At 44.4% G+C, this 21220-nt stretch overlaps 1 pseudogene; it reads left to right on the top strand.

The window, feature by feature from the left end:
- On the top strand, window positions 1-20638 carry LOC118396050 (nuclear pore complex protein Nup160-like; annotated as a pseudogene).
- Window positions 20639-21220: the final 582 nt, after the last annotated feature.

The following is a 21220-nucleotide window of genomic DNA, read 5'->3' as shown; positions in this document are numbered from 1 at the left end:
ATGGCGGCGGTTTTAGAAAGGAGTTTCATAGAAATAAGTCGGTTTGAGAGGGAAACCCTACCAACATTCCGGGAAATAACTGTAAACCTAGGTACATCTTCATGGATATTAAAAGAGTGACCCGCTCTTTATTTGCTCATATGAACTGTTTATATGACAAACTGTGTATAGAATATGGTCATGAGTGACCCACCATGCATGGTAACTATTGACATCATGTAGCTGGCGTGTGGCCAACAAGCTATATTGCTAGTTAGTATGATAACGGTATCCTCTGCAGGTGCATTTGTTACCTCCGAGCGCCAACCTAAACCAAAGTTAGCCAACCGTACTGTACGCCGCTTTAGCTACACCTTATGCCGAAATCATTCTCAAGTATTGGTATTCTGGTGAATGAGTTGTTTGTTAGCAGCTTTCCACAGTCTGGTTTTCCTCGTTTATTGACAGCTGTCTTTTAGTTATCGGGCAAAGAGAGCGTTGTGATGGTGCAAACCTAACAAGTGGTCAACCACCTGTCAGACCTAAACAGTTTGAGACTGTCATGTGTGGTTTCTCGACGGGTCTGAATGCTCTTCCTGGCAGTGTGATATACCCAGACAGTGTAGGAGGCTTTCACTATGAGGGAAGTGGAAAACTCCTGTCCATCACTAGCAACAGATTCATACACTGGTGAGTTTTTTTTAACCTTTATTTAACTAGGCAAGTCAGTTAAGAACAAATTCTTATTTTCACTGACAGCCTAGGAACAGTCTTAACTGCCTTGTTCAGGGGCAGAACGACAGATTTTTACATTGTCAGCTTGGGGATTCGATCATGCAACCTTTCAGTTACTAGCCCAATACTCTAATCACTAGGCTACCTGCAAGTTGTGCTTGCTATGTATGTTCTTATATACCATTGGTCATGTAGTGTATGTGGACACCAGCACGTTGAACATCTGATTCCAGATTCATGGGCATTAATGAGGTTGCCCTCCCCCCCACCCCTGCTATAACAGCCTCCACTCTTCCGGGAAGGCTTTCCACTAGATGTTGGAACATTGCTGTGGTGACTTGCTTCCATTCAGCCGCGAGGATTATTGAGGTCGGGCACTGATGTTGGGCGATTCGGCCTGGCTCGCAGTCGGTGTAACCAATTCATCCCAAAGGTGTTTGATGGGGTTGAGGTCAGGGCTCTGCAGGCCAGGCAAATTCTTCCACACCGATCTAGACAATCCATTTCTTTATGGACCTCACTTTGTGCACAGGGAAGGGCATTCCCCAAACTGTTGCCACAAAGTTGGAAGCACAGAATCGTCTAGAACAGTGGTTCCCAAACTTTTTATAGTCCCGTACCCCTTCAAATAATTAACCTTCAGCTGCACCAGGGTCAGCGCGCTCGGTATAGGTACATGGTTGCAAGGGCATCAGTGTCTTAACAGCGTGATTTGCCAAGGCAGGATACTCTGAGCATAGCCCAATCCAGAAATCTGGCAGTGGCTTCTGATTCAATTCAATTTTCACAGAACCACTTGTTGCAATTTCGATGAGGCTCACTTGTTCAGATATCGGTAAGTGGACAGGAGGCAGGGCATGAAAGGGATGACAAATCCAGTTGTTTGTGTCATCTGTTTCGGGAAAGTACCTGCGTAATTGTGCACCCAACTCACTCAGGTGCTTCGCTATATCACATATGACATTGTCAACTCAAGTTAATTTGCACACGAAAAATCATACAATGGAGTCTAGAGGTCGACCGATTATGATTTTTCAACACCGATAACAATTATTGGAGGACCAAAAAAGGCTGATACTGATTAATCGGACTATTTATATATTTATATATATATATATATATATACATACATACATACATACATACATACATACATACATACATACATACATACATACATACATACAGTGGGGAGAACAAATATTTGATACACTGCCGATTTTGCAGGTTTTCCTACTTACAAAGCATGTAGAGGTCTTTAATGTTTATCATAGGTACACTTCAACTGTGAGAGACGGAATCTAAAACAAATATCCAGAAAATCACATTGTATGATTTTTAAGTAATTAATTTGCATTCTATTGTATGACATAAGTATTTGATCACCTACCAACCAGTAAGAATTCCGTCTCTCAGAGACCTGTTAGTTTGTCTTTAAGAAGCCCTCCTGTTCCCTACTCAAGCAGCTTGGTGAGAAGGCAACAACTGTTGGCGTAATTATTAGTTTGGGAATAATAATCCTTGAGTGTAGGAAGCATTCCAATTAAATTCCATTCAAAAATCAGGTTGTAGGTTTCAATTTGGAGTGAATGTAATGTTTAGGGTAGCGTCCTGGTTATGTCCCACCAGATTTAAAAAAAAAACATGCTGAACAATTTGCTCATCACCTCTGTCTGTCAAAGGAAAATTTCAGCTCGTCTCTCAATTTTAAAAAAAATGTGTCAATACTTTGCTCCTTGATAACCAGCGCACTTCTGTATGTTGTGAAAGCGTTACATGGTCGCTGCCCATATCTTTGCATAGTGTAGAAAACACTCGAGAGTTCAGGGGCCTTGCTTTAACAAAGTTAGCCATTTTCACAAAGTGTCTAAAACATATTTCAAGCTGTCAGGCATTCCCTTGGCAGCAAGAGCCTCTCGGTGGATGCTGCAGTGTACCCAAGTGATGTCGGGATCAACTGCTTGCACGTGCGTTTCCACTCCACCTGGACTAGTCTTGAGGGAAGTAAACTGCTTAGCGATTTCGACGGTATCAAACGTAACATCACTAGGTACTGTTAGGTTCTAATGCTGAGTAAAACACTCAATGGACATTATGAAAGCTTAACAAAGTTTATTCTTCCCAGAGGATCAATACAGCTGCATTAGACAAAACATGTTTCCACCAACACAAGTGTACATACTCCAATATAGGCCCTCCTCCTCCTCTCCAATCCTTACATCAAATATGGTTTGACAGGAAGAGGGTAATACACCATAATTTCTCCCTTAAGGGGATCTGACCTGACCTCAACCCCTCATTTGCTTAATCCACAGATGTACACCCATATCCCCTATAGTAATCCTGTGACTTCCTCCCATCCACCCAGCACATACCACGGCCATCTGGCTTTGACTTGCTGTCTCATCTACGTCTTCTCTCCAGGTCCACCTCCGGGGACACAGTGCAGCTGGTGCAGCAGTCTCTGGACACCAACCTACTGAACAGTGCTGTTAAACTCAAGATCACACACTGCCCTCTGCTGCCCGGAGGCGTACACATCCAGGAGACCCTCAACAATGTCACCATCCTCATCGTCACCAACCAGACTGTGCTGCCACACCCCACACGCATGTACCGCAGTGTAAGTCCCTCTTTAGGGTGCTTCTAAACCAAAATGCATGAATCGTATGTCCGACGCAGTGGAGTGGGGAGAAATTATTTGTGTGAAACATTCTGTTTTTAATTGGTTGACATAATCAATGTTCTTACTTTTCTGACAGACAGAGCAACACAACCTTTTCCCAGCACACTGTGCTGTATACAAATATAATTTTCTCTCTCTCTTACCTCTCTACTACAGGAGCTGGTGACAGAGCTCGAGATGCAGTCCATATTTGCAGACGTGGGGAAAATGAGTCTGCAGGACCCGGCCCACAGCGGAGTCATCCCCAGCCCTGCGGGCCAGACAGTAGGCCCCACCGCCTCAGCCTGGCTCAGCCACCAGGGAGAGGCCCATTACGCCCTTGCATCACCTGCAGGGGGTATCCTGGTCATCACACTGCCCCCACACGACACACAGGCCAGGTTGACCATTCTGGAGCTGAAGACAAGCTCTGTGATTCAGAGACTGGCTGGCTGGATGCCAACTGCCATCAGGTTAAAGACATGTTTTTTACTTCATGAATAGATTGAGTCTGGGTCCGTGTAATCGCCCCATTGTGTAAACCAACCCTGGTTCTTTTGTTCGTGTGTATGTGTAACCCTCCGTGTGTGTCCTGTCCAGAGGTGAGCAGGGCCCTGGGGACCTGGCCCTGAGTCTGGCAGTAAGGAAACTGGAGTGTGTAATGGACTTGGATAGTGTAATGGACTTGTATGCCTATATATCAAGAGATGATCTCTGTAAAATTGTGAATTTAGTTTTCTGGGGGGAAATGAATATAATTTGGAGTGCTGTCCATTTCCTACTCTGCTTACCTCCATTGTGACGTCACAGTTCCACGGCAGGTCAGTGGAACCAGGTGTTTGTGCAGCCTGGCCCTGAGGAAGAGGTCCACATCGGAGCAGACCAGGACCCCAGGGTAAGACAACACCACATCATTCATCACTGATATCAAATGGGATTTGAATTAATGAATCTGAATTTAATTTATTAAATTAACTGATTAATCATAACCTGATTTGATGACGACACCCTCTATCCAAACATCATTGCAATTTATCAGTATCCTCTTTTTCCATATTGTCACTATTGTGCCTTCCCACATCAGAAAAAAATATCTATCTATTGTGTTATGACAGGAGACCTACCTGGACATGCTCTTCTCCCCCCTGAGATTCACTGCCTCTGCTATAGTCAAAGCCCTACAGATTTACAGGAGAGGCACAGAGCGAATCACTGATCTCCCATGGGAGACCCTCAAGAAAGAGGTTATTGTCGCTGTGGAGAAGGAGGTAAGCTAGACAAGGCTCCCTGCTTTCTGCGTATTCTCTCCAGCTTACTCACACAGCGTCTCCTTCTGACTTTTTTCTCAGCTTGTTTCTGCTGCGTTTCCTACATTTATGTCTCTTTCCCCCTCTAGCTGCAAAGCAGTGTGACATAGTTTGAGTTCAGCCAGGAGGAGTACAGGCAGCTACAGGTGGAGTTCTGGTCCAAGTTCTATGCCTGCTGTCTACAGTACCAGGAGGGTCTGGCCACACCACTGGGCCTGCTGCTCAACCCACATACACACATGGTTTGTGTGCTGAATAAGGTACAGATTGGAAGAGACTACATTACACTACATTCTTGCATATGTTTAGTTGATTTGGGACCATGTGACCCAAAAGGGGACAAAGGAAACCTGGTCATTTAAAACATATTTTTTTCATGTTTCATATTAAAATAATTTTGCTGGATTGCAGTGAATATGTGACTGTTTGATCCAGGGCTTTGTGTCATTCCTGGTGCCCTGCTTTGCTGTGGAGCACCTGTACCTGTATTTTGAGTACCTGTTCTCAGAGGAAGAGACACCTGTGGCTGAGGGTAAAGACCTCTCTCATTCATCTGTGTCTGAGAATGTATAGTAGCCATTTTAGATCGAGAGCTCTTTACCTACTGGGTTTTTGTCAAGTGTAGCCATTCACACTTTAAGTGTTTCAACGTGAATTTGTTTCTCCTTGTTGAAAAGGTAGACATGGTTTGCCATTTTGCCTCTGCAGGACTCCCTAACTCATCCCAGTTTCTCCTCGTACCATGTTTCCCTATGTCCAGACCCGGAGGTTGGTCGTGACGTGCTGCAGCTGGTGCAGTGTCTGAGGCTGGTGAGTGACGCGGTGCCGGGGGACATGGCCTACACGATGGAGAAAGCCCTGGAACATCTCCAGTCACCTGAGAGGGCCCGTGCGGAGATGCTGCTGGAGAACTTACTGGCCAACAGCAGGTCAGTACGCGCACACCTCAACAATTTTTGAAAATTACTATGTACTGTCTATGGAGGCCAGTTGAAAGTCAATTAATGATTTGGGGAAAAATTGTCATAGGAAAAATAATTTCAACCAACAAATATTCTTGACCTCCTATGGGTCATTCACATGCAGGCATTGCCGTGCTATGTGGAGTTTCGTGACTGACTGTTATGCATCTTTCATTCCCATCGTAGTGAGAATGTGATCGAGGACATCCATAACAAACTACAGGACGTCCGTAACCCTTTGGCAGCCATGGCCATGCTGATCAGAGAGATGGACCTGGAGACTGACTCGGAGCCAGGAGGAGAAGGGTCTCTCACCACAGGTAAGACCTATATTATACCATGCTATACCTACCACACTATACAATGGCTAATATACAGTACCAGTCAAAAGTTAACACACCTACTCATTCCATGGTTTTTATTTTGTCAAATGTTCTACATTGTAGAATAATAGTGAAAACATAATACATGATTCCATGTGTTATTTCATGTATTAAGCAAAAAAAGTGTTAAACAAATCAAAATATATTTTATATTTGAGATTTTAAATGATCCACCCTTTACTTTGACAGCTTTGCACAGTCTTGGCATTCTCTCAACCAGCTTCATGAAATAAGCCCCTGGAATGCATTTCAATTAACAGGTGTGCCTTGTTAAAAGTTAATTTGTGGAAATTCTTTCCTTAATGCATTTGGGCCACTCAGTTTTGAAGTTGGCCCTATTTGGTAAAAGACCAAGTCCATATTATGGCAAGAACAGCTCAAATAAGCAAAGAGAAATGACAGCCCATCATTACTTTAAGACATGAAGGTCAGTCAATCCGGAACATTTCAAGAAAGTTTCTTTAAGTACATTTAAAAAAAGACATCATCAAGGGCTATGATGAAGCTGGCTCTCATGAGGTCTGCCACAGGAAAGGAAGACCCAGGGTTACCTCTGCTGCAGAGGATTAGTTCACTGGCGTTACAAGCTTCAGAAATTGCAGCACAAATAAATGCTTCAGAGTTCAAGTAACACACAGCTCAGAGGCATGGTTGAATTTCTGCAAAGAAACCACTCCTAAAGGACACCAATAAGAAGAGACTTGCTTGGGCCAAGAAACACGAGCAATGGACATTAGACCGGTGGACATCTGTCCTTTGGCCTGGAATGTCCAAATGTGACATTTTTGGTTCCAACCGCCGTGTCTTTGTGAGACGCAGTGTGGGTGAATGGATCTCTGCATGTGTATTTCCCACCGTAAAGCATGGAGGAGGTGTGATGGTGCTTTGCTGGTGACACTGTCAGTGATTTTATTTAGAATTCAAGGCACACTTAACCAGCTTGGCTACCACAGCATTATGTAGCGATACGCCATCCCATCTAGTTTTCACTTAGTCCCACTATCATTTATTTTTCAACAGGACAATGAGCCAAAACACACATCCAGGCTGTGTAAGGGCTATTTGACCAAGATGGAGTGCTGCATCAGATGACCTGACCTCCACAATCCCCCAGCCTCAACCCATTCATGTACATACTACCTCAATTGGGCAGACCAACTAGTGCTCCTGCACATTACATTTACATTTACATTTAAGTCATTTAGCAGACGCACTTATCCAGAGCGACTTACAAATTGGTGCATTCACCTTATGACATCCAGTGGAACAGCCACTTTACAATAGTGCATCTAAATCTTAAAAGGGGGGGGGGGTGAGAAGGATTACTTATCCTATCCTAGGTATTCCTTAAAGAGGTGGGGTTTCAGGTGTCTCCGGAAGGTGGTGATTGACTCCGCTGTCCTGGCGTCGTGAGGGAGTTTGTTCCACCATTGGGGGGCCAGAGCAGCGAACAGTTTCGACTGGGCTGAGCGGGAACTGTACTTCCTCAGTGGTAGGGAGGCGAGCAGGCCAGAGGTGGATGAACGCAGTGCCCTTGTTTGGGTGTAGGGCCTGATCAGAGCCTGGAGGTACTGAGGTGCCGTTCCCCTCACAGCTCCGTAGGCAAGCACCATGGTCTTGTAGCGGATGCGAGCTTCAACTGGAAGCCAGTGGAGAGAGCGGAGGAGCGGGGTGACGTGAGAGAACTTGGGAAGGTTGAACACCAGACGGGCTGCGGCGTTCTGGATGAGTTGTAGGGGTTTAATGGCACAGGCAGGGAGCCCAGCCAACAGCGAGTTGCAGTAATCCAGACGGGAGATGACAAGTGCCTGGATTAGGACCTGCGCCGCTTCCTGTGTGAGGCAGGGTCGTACTCTGCGGATGTTGTAGAGCATGAACCTACAGGAACGGGCCACCGCCTTGATGTTAGTTGAGAACGACAGGGTGTTGTCCAGGATCACGCCAAGGTTCTTAGCGCTCTGGGAGGAGGACACAATGGAGTTGTCAACCGTGATGGCGAGATCATGGAACGGGCAGTCCTTCCCCGGGAGGAAGAGCAGCTCCGTCTTGCCGAGGTTCAGCTTGAGGTGGTGATCCGTCATCCACACTGATATGTCTGCCAGACATGCAGAGATGCGATTCGCCACCTGGTCATCAGAAGGGGAAAGGAGAAGATTAATTGTGTGTCGTCTGCATAGCAATGATAGGAGAGACCATGTGAGGTTATGACAGAGCCAAGTGACTTGGTGTATAGCGAGAATAGGAGAGGGCCTAGAACAGAGCCCTGGGGGACACCAGTGGTGAGAGCGCGTGGTGAGGAGACAGATTCTCGCCACGCCACCTGGTAGGAGCGACCTGTCAGGTAGGACGCAATCCAAGCGTGGGCCGCGCCGGAGATGCCCAACTCGGAGAGGGTGGAGAGGAGGATCTGATGGTTCACAGTATCGAAGGCAGCCGATAGGTCTAGAAGGATGAGAGCAGAGGAGAGAGAGTTAGCTTTAGCAGTGCGGAGCCTATCTGCATTGTGTCCTGCCAACCCCTCTTTAACGCTACTGCTGCTCTCTGTTCATCTTACATGCATAGTCGCTTTAACCATATCTACATGTACATACTACCTCAATCAGCCTGACTAACCGGTGTCTGTATGTAGCCTCGCTACTGTATTTAGCCCCGCTATTGTTTTTCAGTCTTTTTACTATTGTTTTTATTTCTTTACGCCACCTATTCACCAAATACCTTTTTTTGCACTATTTTTAGCTACTTTTATAGCCTCGCTACTGTATATAGCCTGTCTTCTTACTGTTTTATTTCTTTACTTACCTATTGGTGAGAGTCTGTAAGTAAGCATTTCACTGTTGTATTCGGCGCACGTGACAAATACATTTTTGATTTGAATTGGGATGACTTGGACCGCACAGTGAAGAGAGAACAGCCAACAAGTGCACAGCATATGTGGGAACTCCTTCAAGACTGTTGGAAAAGCATTACAGGTGAAGCTGGTTGAGAGAATGCCAAGTGTGCAAAATTGTCAAGGGTGTCTTTGAAGAATCTAAAATTATATTTTGATTGAACTTCGCTTACCTCATGATTTCATAGTTTGTCTTCACTATTATTCTACAATGTAGAAAATGGTAAAAATAAATAAAAATCCTTGAATGAGTAGGTGTCCAAACTTATGACTGGTACTGTAAATCAACACAGATTTGCCCTAGATAATTCTATATGGTGTCATTTATTGACCGGTAAGTTTAGTTTTTATTATTATTTGAATAGGAAGTTAAACTGAATGTTTTGAGCTTAGTCTGTGTGAAAATGGACCGGTTTAAACTGATGTGTGCCCCCCAGCAGGCCAGTCCCTGTCGTGGCGGAGCAGTCTGTCCCAGCTGTATGGTAGCAGTGTGGCCGTAGCTGTGGTGTGTCAGGCTGTCTGTCAGATGGCCATGACCAGAGCCCTGTTCTGTAGGGACCTGCTCATACTGCAGCAGCTCTACGTCTAGGAGACAATGTAAGTAGTAGTAGTACACACACACTGAGACAGAAATACAAACACATCACACTAGGGCTGACCCCCAACAAAAACAAATCTTGGTTGACTGAGAGAAGACTGTTCTTTCGACCAATCGGAATCGTACAACTTATTTTTGTAGACACAGCCTGTGTTTTAATCAAACCAACTATATGCACTGAGCTTGTCTAATTCTAAGCGCACTGTTTGAAATAATTAAGACACATTAATGACCAGAGACTGTCAATTGCAGACAGACCGCAATTGCAGACTTGCTTTGCTGTGGTAAGAATTAGTGAGTGACCGTGTGACTAGCACCCATTGTCTCTCTCCTCCATGCTGCAGCTAACACTACAAAACGTCAAGTGTTTATCACGCTGTCCATGTTGCTGAAGCTGCAACATAATTACAGCCATTTCTGACTGAATTTTTGTTACCAAAATCCCTCATTTGTTTAGGAAAAGCATTCCCTATTCCCTCAACCTTTGCTTTCTTTACTTGACACGTATGCATTGCATGCACGGGACCAATGGGGCCTGACCTATAGCATATCATAATCCCATTAATAAATTGGTTATAAGAAACTCTGAACACATGTGACAGCAAAATGAATACAAAGGACGTGACGAACCAACTCGAAACGGGAATCTTTACTGGTTGTTCAGGGGGTAAAGGGAAAGTCAGATGTGTGGAATAAATGACTAGTTGTGGAAAATACTGGGTAAGGAGCAAGCACTGCATGCATATGATGTGTGCCAAACAGGTGCTGTTGGATTACAATATAATTTTTACAATATAAACCTTTATTTAACTAGGCAAGTCAGTTAAGAACAAATTCTTATTTACAATGCCGGCCAAACCCGGACGATGCTGGGCCAATTGTGCGCTGCCCTATGGGACTCCCAATCACAGCCGGATGTGATAGACTGGATTTGAACCAGGGACTGTAGTGACGCCTTTTGCACTGAGATGCAGTGCCTTAGACTGCTGCGTCCGTGTTAACTATTTAACTGTACTAGAATACTTAAGGCCGCTAAAATATTAAGTATTGGTATCAGTTTTTTTTTGGCAAGGAAAATATTGGACATCGGTATTGGCCGAAAATGTCATATCGGTGCATCACTAATTGAAATGCATGCCTAAGTTACAGTATTAACAATAAACAGGATGCGCTCTTTGGCCTACAGCTCGATGGTTGTCATACAAGGCTGCTATACTAAGCCTATTGATGACATTACTTATTATAATGATGACCATGACAATAATATCAAGAAAAAGGAGGGTTAGTATAAATATTTCGAAGTGTAAACAACACTAAATAAATTGTAAGTAATACCAGAGGCTGTTCTAATGGGGGAAAAAAGTTTAAAGGCTTTATTACAGCATGGCAAAGATTTTAAAACAGCCACATTTGTGAAATTGTTTGACCAACATGTAGTGGCTGAGGCTTGGTGCTCACGGAATCAGTAGGCTATTAAACAAACAGAAGCAGGATCTGTCTTATTTCTGTTTATATGTATGATTTATAAAGCCAGGTGTGTTTAAGTTAAGCCATTCATTATAGACCTAATTAAGTTGGCTTTTTCTCTTCTGCTAACTCCAACTGCAGCCTCCGCCGCATTGTTCTCAACACCAATATGCTGGTTAACTTTGATATTATGCACACAGCAACATGGTCTAGGAAAAGGCGCCAATTCAACAGCACATTGATGTTTCAGAACCGTGGAGAGCGACCACTATCCAACGCGGGAGAAAGTGCATTTTTTTATAAAATATTTGTATTAGTGTTGCACCATTGTTCTTAGGTAATATAACCATATACAATTTCAATAGCGCATGTCTTAGTGAATGACTGCCATCCTCACGGCCTCCACAATGGATTAGTCCACATAGACAGGTGCACTATCAGACGGGTGTCTTGTACACCATGATAAAATATATTTTTTTGTTACTGCTGACTGAATGAATCTTGGTCGACCAACAAACAATTCACCAGTCGACTAAATATGGCCCGTCAGTCTGCTCTTTTGACTAAACTGTGTGTGTGTTCCCGGGTGGAGGGCCTCCGTTGCTCCAGCTACAACAGGACCTGATCCCCCCCGCTTCTCTCCTCAAACACATCACCCAGAGCCTGACCACCACAGAGCCTCTTGACATCATGTACGCACGCACACAAACACACATTCCATCGCAACACAACACACAGTATTGAATTCAGTGAATTCTGCCTGGTTGACATTGTGTTCTCCCTCCAGAGATGTCAACCTACAGCACCTGTCAGTCCTGGAGCTGTCTGATTCTCCAGCTATGGCTAGCAACAGATCAGGTCAGGTCCTATGTGTAGCCTCCGTCTCTCTAAGAAATTACTTTTTTTCCTGTTTTAATCAGGAATTCCTGCTTTTCTGACATTGCCCTCTATTCATACATCATTGCAATATGCCTAGATAACCCAAACCAATATCATACTTTTGTCTGAATTTTCCTGATCAGATCCCTATATCCAACTCCGTTTTCTTTTCCCCTTAGTCCGGAGCCCCCAGACGGTGGTGGAGCTGTTCTACCAGAGCGTAGCGCGGAAGGCCATCATTACCCAAATCTACTCCAAGCAGCACAGCCCTGCTCCACTGGCCCCACATGGTCTCCAGCATGGTCACCCTGCTGGCTCGGCAACTGTATCCTACCACACACAGGACTGTGCTTGGCTAATCAAAAGTTGGTGTTTCCCTAGGAAAGGTTATCTACACAGCTGGCATATTTTTAAGCTGGGCGAGCCCCAAAATGGATATTTAGGCAATGTTATTTCTGTCCTCATACACTGCTAGGCTAGTCGAGGCTAGAGTTAATATGCTTTACGCAAGGTTATTACACACCACATGGCTAGCACATGCTATGCTATTAAAGTGAGGCGAAGCTACATTTGATGTGCTTTAGGCAAAGATTTGACTTTAGCCTTAGAGGGTTGCAATGAGGTGCACTGTAAATAATGTCAAGGTTGGCCCTTAACACTATCTTTATAGCTGGCCCAACAACCTTAGCTTCCAGTTCCCTGAGTGTCTGATGGACAACTGCCAGTACGCACAACTACAGGTGAGACGCTTCCCACGGACTCAACTCTCTAACACACTATTTGTGTTGCATCATGTTTTAATTTTTTTTTTTTGTTACCTTGACTGCATAACCAATGTCCTAATTGGGACAATAAATATGTATTTATTGATTTAGGCAGATTTAATTAATTAGCCAACTGATGCATTTTTAAATATAATATTTTCTTAAGCTCTCCTTTTCTCTCCCTTCAGGAGTATATGCGTCTCATTGGGCCGTGGTGTCAGGTTAACGTGGGCTCCTGCCGCTTCATGCTGGGCCAATGTTACCTGGCCAACGGAGAGGGACAGGAGGTGTGTGGTTTTAAAGTGGAACTAACAGCGTTTTTAACTTCTTTTCACATATGGAACAAACAGACAATCATATCAGTCAAAAACTTTAAGATAGAACCTTTTTTTTGATTTGCCTCAACATTCCATAGGTGGGCCTAGGAGGGCATAGACCCATCCACTTGGGAGCCAGGCCCTGCCAATCAGGAGTTTTTCCCCACGAAAGGGCTTTATTACATACAGAAATACTACTGTTTTATCAGCTGTCCGGGTGGCTGGTCTCAGACGATCCCGCAGGTAAAGAATCCAGATGTGGAGGTTCTGGGCTGGCTTGATTACACATGGTCTGCAGTTGAGGCCGGTTCAACGTACTGCCAAATTCTCTAAAACTACATTGGATGCGGCTTATGTTAGAGAAATTAATATTAAATTGTCAGGCAAAATTTCTGGTGGAGAACTTGAGAAATCTGTGGCATTGTTGTGACACAACTGTACATTTTAGTGGCCTTTTATTGCCCCCAGCACAAGGTGCCCCTGTGTAATGAAGATTCCGTTTAATCAGCTTCTTGATATGCCACCTGTCAGGTGGATGGATTTTCCTGGCAAAGGAGAAATGCTCACTAACATTGATGTAAACACTTATGCACAATTTGAAAATGTTTTTTTTTTTTGTGTGTATGGAACATTTCTGAGATCTTTTATTTCAGGTCATGAAACATGGGACCAACACATGGTGTGTGTTATTTTTGTTCAGTGTATATAATTCACCAGTACATTTCTTGGTAGTTAAAAATGATTGCTATCAGGTAAATCACAGCTGGCCTGGTACAATGTTTTGCTGCCTTCATTCAGGGATGCAGTGTTTCAATGTCTAATTTTGTACAAAAACAGATGAATGTAACAAAGGCTGGGAATGACAATACAATCAAACTAACAACGGCGATGATCACAAGTCGGTCATAATGTGGCTAATAGGCAACAAGCTAAAAACACGGAGCGTAATGTTAGCTAGCTGCTAGGAAGATGTCATGTCATTGGAGGAGTGGGTCGAATGACTTTTTCCCCTCATATCGTTTTCCGGTGGCTATACACAGCTAGAGATGCAGGTGTCATTTGGTTAGCTAGCAAGAACTTGAACGACTGTTATCCAGTTAGCATATCTCAGAGCACTCATCTGAGTATGCCAGAGCTCAGAATAACTGATGAATTTACAAACATCAACACCTGCTGAATGTGGCTGGTGTCAGTAAACGTAGGCAAAGTCATGAATGCTCTGGATAACCTGTAAACAGCCTAACCAGCTCTGTTAGGTTGAGTAAAATGGTCAGAGTAAGGCATTCTCTCATTTGTGTCTGGAGCTAGCTAGCTAGCAAGCCAGCCAAACTATTGCTATCAGGTTGTAAATCACAGCTGTCCTGGTACAATGTTTGCTACCTACATTCGGGATGCACCGTTTCAGTTTCAAAGGCTCAATATTTTGGATTAAAAAAAGGACGAATGTAACAAAGGCTGGGAATGACAATACAATCAGTTAACTTTGGGTGCTTGGTTGGGACAAGCATGCGTTGTTAGCAGGTAAGCTGCAGAAGAACGAAAAGGCTACAATTCCCTATCATTTATCAGTGCAATTTTGACGGCCAACTAGTTGAAGTTTTGGTTTATCTAATGTTCCTTCGTTAATGTTAGCTCATCTTTCTCTGGCTAGCATTAATTGTTGATCTTTATGTTGATGTCCATAACTGAGGGAGAGAGAGCCTACCTTTTCATGTTTGTTTGATCAATAGGACTGTAAAGTTCCCAAATGTAAGAGGACTCCCAAGTGGTATTGACATATTTGCAGAAATCCATGCAGGTGTATTTTGAGGCTTTTGGCGACTGCGTTCTATTGATCAAAAGTCGTACTACTGTAATTGCCTGAAAACACACAGTCCAGTTCACTGTGAACGATTGCAGGCCTGAGGCAAATAAAGGCCTACTGTAGCTCCGATTTGGCTATGGCGCACCGGCCTGCGTAGACGCTGGTCCTGGATGAGGGATGTTATATTTACTGCAGTTAATTGTCCAAACGCATGGCTGCTTTCCCACTCTATATTGCTATAGAACTTTCACAAATGCCTTAGATCTGGTCATTTAAGTTTACGTATACTAAGTGCTCACTTGTCAGAATGTTTTAAAGTGTCATGCTTCCTGGGGGTTCACATTAACATATGTTAATCAGATATCATGTTGCTCAAATGGAGTCAGTTCCACTTTAAGGGTCGCGGTTGCATTTCAACGTGTCATTATGACCATGGGAAGAGTTGTTGCGATAGTACAGAAGGTGTAGTGGCTGAAAGTTGTTGCTTCACAGGTGTGACAGAGCAGCACCAGTAGCTGTTTTCTGACCCCCATTTGTGGCATTTTGTGTCCAGGCACTGCAGTGTTTCCAGGAGGCGGCGGCAGAGGTGGAGAGGGAGGAGTTTCTTTTGAGATTGACAGGAGCCGAGGAGGAAGCTGCGGCTGCACCGAGACTACAGTACTACAACAAGGTTACTATGGGAACACGTTCTTTAAATAATATATTATTGGATTATTTATTAAATGTAGTTGGGTGCTCGTGCCCTACGAACCCTTTCAATCTGGATGTGTGTGTGGAATTAGTTTTTTTTCTTTTTTTGTAGTGTTTTTACTTATTCTCAAGTGTGTGTTAGGTGCTGCGGTTGCTGGAGGACATTGGTCTGCCAGAGCTGGTCATCCATCTAGCCACTCTGGCCGTCACGGAGGCCGTCAATGACCCAGTGAGTCAGGCTGCCCTGTGGACCCGCATCATCTGGACACAACAGCCAAGCCTACGAAGCCCTCACACAGAACCCTGACTCCAGCAGCCAGTTAGACTGTTTGCGTCAGCTTGTTGTGGTTCTGTGTAAGCGTTCTCAACTTCAGGACCTGGTCCAGTTCTCCTACGTCAACCTGCACGATGAGGTAGACACAAATACAGTAGTGGGCAAATGTTTTGAGAATGACAAAAATATTCATTTTCACAAAGTCTGCTGCCTCAGTTTGTATGATGGTAATTTGCATATACTCCAGAATGTTATGAAGAGCGATCAGATGAATTGCAATTAATTACAAAGTCCCTCTTTGCCATGCAAATGAACCCCCCAAAAAAATGTTCACTGCATTTCAGCCCTGCCACAAAAGGACCAGCTGACATCATGTCAGTAATTCTCTCGTTAACACAGGTGAGTGTTGACGAGGAGGCTGGAGATCACTCTGTCATGCTGATTGAGTTCGAATAACAGACTGGAAGCTTCAAAAGGAGGGTGGTGCTTGGAATCATTGTTCTTCTCTGTTAACCATGGTTGCCTGCACGGAAAAACACGTGCCGTCATCATTGCTTTGCACAAAGGGCTTCACAGGCAAGGATATTGCTGCCAGTAAGATTGCACCTAAATCAACCATTTATCGGATCATCAAGAACTTCAAGGAGAGCGGTTCAATTGTTGTGAAGGCTTCAGGGCGCCCAAGAAACTCCAGCAAGCTCCAGGACCATCTCCTAAAGTTGCTTCAGCTGCGGGATCAGGGTACCACCAGTACAGAGCTTGCACAGGAATCGCAGCAGGCAGGTGTGAGGTGAAGACTTTTGGAGGATGGCCTGGTGTCAAGAAGGGCAGCAAAGAAGCCACTTCTCTCCAGGAAAAACAACAGGGACAGACTGATACTCTGCAACAGGTACAGGGATTGGACTGGGGTAAAGTCATTTTCTCTGAATCCCCTTTCCGATTGAGGCATCTGGAAAAAAGCTTGTCTGGAGAAGACAGGGTGACTGCTACCATCAGTCCTGTGTCATGCCAACAGTAAAGCATCCTGAGACCATTCATGTGTGGGGTTGCTTCTCAACCAAGGGAGAGGGCTCACAATTCTGCCTAAGAACACAGCCACGAATAAAGCATGGTATCAACACATCCTCAGAGAGCAACTTCTCCCAACCATCCAGGAAGTTTGGTGACGAACAATGCCTTTTCCAGCATGATGGAGCACTTTGCCATACGGCAAAAGTGATAACTAAGTGGCTCGGGGAACAAAACATCAATATTTTGGGTCCATGGCCAGGAAACCCCCCAGACCTTAATCCCATTGAGAACTTGTGGTCAATCCTCAAGAGGCGAGTGGACAAACAAAACCCCACAAATTCTGACAAGCTACAAGCATTGATTATGCAAGAATGGGCTGCCATTAGTCAGCATGCCAGGGCGGATTGCAGAGGTCTTGAAAAAGAAGGGTCAACACTGCAAATATTGACTCTGCATCAACTTCATGTAATTGTCAATAAAAGCCTTTGACACTTATGAAATGCTTGTAATTATACTTCAGTTTTCCATAGTAACTTCTGACAAATATCTAGACACCGAAGCAGCAAATTTTGTGGAATTTAATATTTGTCATTCTTAAAACTTTTGGCCACGACTGTACATTCTCTTTACATTTGGTTAGAGCGCATTATGGACTATATAAATGTATTAGATTAATCAGATCAAGTTTTGGACCTTGTTTCTTTTCTGGCTGCAGGTGGTCAGCATCAAGAGTCCAGAGCAGTGGACCTGATGTCCCACAACTACTACGAGCTGCTCTACGCCTTCCACATCAACAGACACAACTACAGGGAAGGTGAGAAGAGCCTGGGACTCTGTCAGATATTAGCACTTAGTTTAGAAATGAGGCTGGCGGTATTTCTTTCTGATGTGTTTTGCCCAATCTGTGTCCTCCAGCGGGTAGGGTGATGTTTGAGTACGGCATGCGTCTGGGCCGGGAGGTGACTCAACTGGGTCTACTGTTGCCTGGCCTCCCTCAACTGTCTACGCCTGGATTGTCCAACCCACCTCTAGAGCGGTGTATGAGAGGCCCGCTGCATTCACCAAAGAGGAACTACGATGGAGAGTTTACGACTGGTCCAGGTGAGATACGATAGGCATTGATAACTATTTGTGGTGATTATAATTTACTGCTATAAATGTTCCTTTTTGGTCATTACCATCTTTACACCACTATGTTTGGGACATGGTGGGAAGTGTGTATGATAACATGCTCTTTAAATTCTACAGTATTGTAATTGTTTGTCCGTTAAGTTAATGTTTTAAGTATCTCTATATTTCTGTTATTACGGGGCTATCACTGTTAGTGTGCCCGTGTCTCGTAGTTGATGCTCCTGGCCTGAGTGCAATGGCAACCGTGTATTGTGCTAATACGGTTGCTTAAACCTTGTTAAACTGGAACCTTGTTGTTGTGTCATTTTGAGTTAACATCCGTGTCCCTGCAGTGAGTGGTCAGAGACATCCTGGTGCTAAAGGACCTTCAGAAGGAGTACGCCCTTGCCCGTAGCCGCCTCACCCTGGCTCAGCATCACCCTCCACTGCCATTGCAGGTACAAACAACACTGATAACATATTCCCAAAAGTGAATGGAAAGTGACTTGTCAGTAAGCCATCGCCAATGATGTTTTGCCTTGATACCTCTTAATGTGATCATTTAGAGGGGGGAACATTATTCCTGTAAGGAAACGAAACCCCTAATCGAACACCAGAAATGTAACACAGTTCTGTGTGTGGTGTTGCAGGCAGCGCCTCTGCAGTGGAGATGGTGTCCCTACTGGTCCAATGTATTTATATTGCCCTAAATGCAAGACATATTTTCTGAGAAGGACCCCTAGATATGAATTAAATGGAAGAGTCCGTAAATGTACCTTTTTGTAGTTGTATTTGCTCCCCATGTATGATAAAACAAGCTTGTTTTGTTTAGGGGGTGGATGCTGCAGCGTTGTTACGGCTCTACCTGAACTACGACCTGCTGAAGGCAGCAGCTGAGCTGGTGTTGGAGTATGTAGATGCCCTCCTGGGGAAGGGACACCAGTACTTTGGCATCGAGGTACACTATACACTGAGTGTATAAAATATTAGGAACAGCTGCTCTTTACATGACTGACCAGGTGAAAGCTATGATGTCACTTGTTAAATCCACTTCAATCGGTGTAGATGAAGGAGAGGAGACGGGTTAAAGAAGGATTGTTAAGCCTTGAGTCATGGAATATTTGTGTCCCATTCAGCGGGTGACTAGGCAGGACAAAGAACGGTATGGTAGGTGTCTGGTGCACCTGTGTCAATAACTAAAAAGCTGCTAGGTTTTTAACACTCAACAGTTTCCTGCGTATCAAGAACGATCCACCATCCAAATGACATCTACACAAGTGTGGGAAGCATTGGAGTCAATATGGACCAGCATCCCTGTGGAACGCTTTCGACACCTTAGAGTCCATGCCCCAATGAATTGAGGCTGTTGAGGACAAAAGGGGATGCGACTCAATAATTAGGAAGGTGTTCCTAATGTTTTGTACACTCGGTGTACGTCACTTCCCATGTTTATGATGCATGGTTGCTTTACCCATCTTAGTTGAACACACTTGATTCTTATCTCTAGAGAAGGGTCTAAAATGTCAATATAATGGATTGAAAAGTCAAATGTTTGTCCTTTAATTGTTTCTCTCTGGTAATGGTGTTGTACAGAGGCCCCTCTCAGCCACAGCGCCATTGGTGTGGCTCCCATACACATCCATCGACCAGCTCCTCCAGTCGCTCAACAAGACCCAGACCAACGCCAGAGTAAGTTGTTTCGAGATACTGTTTTTGAAATCTGTTTGACAACCTGTGCTGACTTGACATCAAACCTGACATGACTGTCCTCAGTTTAAAAGTTAACATGCACCACCATACTCCTCATTACTTGTCCTCTCCATCTCAGATGTACAAGAAACTGCAGGACAAGCTGAATGACTACCACAAACAGGTGGACCAGAGGACAGCTCCAGGCCCAGTAGAAGCACCGTCTGTCAGTCAAAACACACCACTGCTTGCATCTAAATTCTACTCTGCTACCAAAGTGTGCACTTGCACACTCAGTCATCGATTTCAAAGCATTGGATTGGTGTAAGAATTGGCTGGGGGATGTTTCCACCATTGCTAATTCCATGACAGGGAAGATGGAGGTGCACACTTTAGGAGGTGGGTGGAGAATCGGGTACAGCCTGGCCCCACTGCCCCTCCAGGTGCTGTCACTATGGCCATGCCTCTGTGGAACACAAAAGACTCAATGGAAGGGGAAATGCATGTATTTTTGTATTACGGGTATATTAAACTGACTTATTCGTATGCACTTTGCCAGATTGTTTTGTGGTAGACATTTTGTGTTGTCTAATTTCTGGCTAACATTGAGAATGAGGGCTCAAGAATATGGAAAAGAGGAATGAGGAAAAAGTGACGAGTCTTACCTGCTTGCTGCATTTACATCTACTGTATACACTAACTTGCCAGTTAACTAGGTACTGGGTCAGACCACTCTTTGCCTCCAGAACAGCCTGAATTCTTTGGGCATGGGTTCTACAAGGTTTCAAATGTTTGTTGCTCAGTTGGTATCAAGGGACCTAACGTGTTCCAGGAAAACAGTCCCCATACTCGTACACCACTGCCAGCAGGATGGGTCCATGGATTAATACTGTTTACTCCAAATCTTGACTGCTGTCAGCATGGTGCAACGGGAACCAGGATTTTTTTTTTTGTGCCCAGATGATAGGAGTGGGTGTCTGCTGCAATAGCCCATCCGTGACGAGGATCGATGAGTTGTGCGTTCCGAGATACGACGTTATGTCTGTGGCCCTCCTGTCTTGCATCGACATCTCCATCGACATCTCATCAACAACCTGTTTTTCACCCACAGGCATGACTGCTGCTGACTGGATGCTTTTTTGTTTGTTGCACCATTCTCTGTAAATCCTAGACCCTGTCGTGTGTGAAAAGCCCAAGAGGTTGGCAGATACTGGATCCAGCTTGCCTGGCACCCATGGTCATACTATGCTCAGTCACTTAGTTAAATCAAACAGTAACTGAATGCGTTGATGCCTCTGCCTGCTTAATGTGGCTATAGGAGCCATCCATTTTTGTGAACGGGTGGTGTACCTAATAAACTGGCCGTTGAGTGTAGATTGAGTTCCAACTAACAATTTTTTAAAACATTTTTTATGGCGGTACATTGTGATATGTTTTGTACTTTACTGCCTGAACGTTTACAATGCAAGTCAAGTTTCTTAGTATAAGTTGTCTTTTTGGTCATAGGAAACGATGGCAGAAACATTATGTTGAAGACAAAATAGCAGAATTGGTCAGGAGCCTGTAAAACACCCGCTAAAGATTGAGTCATTTAGCAGAACGATTTACAGTAGTGAGTGACTCTCATACTAGTCCCCTGTGGGGATCAAACCCACAACTCTGATTTTGCAAGCACCATTCTGAGCCACACAGGACAATT

Source organism: Oncorhynchus keta, chromosome 17 (assembly GCF_023373465.1).
Source record: "Oncorhynchus keta strain PuntledgeMale-10-30-2019 chromosome 17, Oket_V2, whole genome shotgun sequence".
In the NCBI taxonomy this organism is placed as follows: Eukaryota; Metazoa; Chordata; class Actinopteri; order Salmoniformes; family Salmonidae; genus Oncorhynchus; species Oncorhynchus keta.
This window is presented reverse-complemented; position numbering and strand designations above follow the sequence as displayed.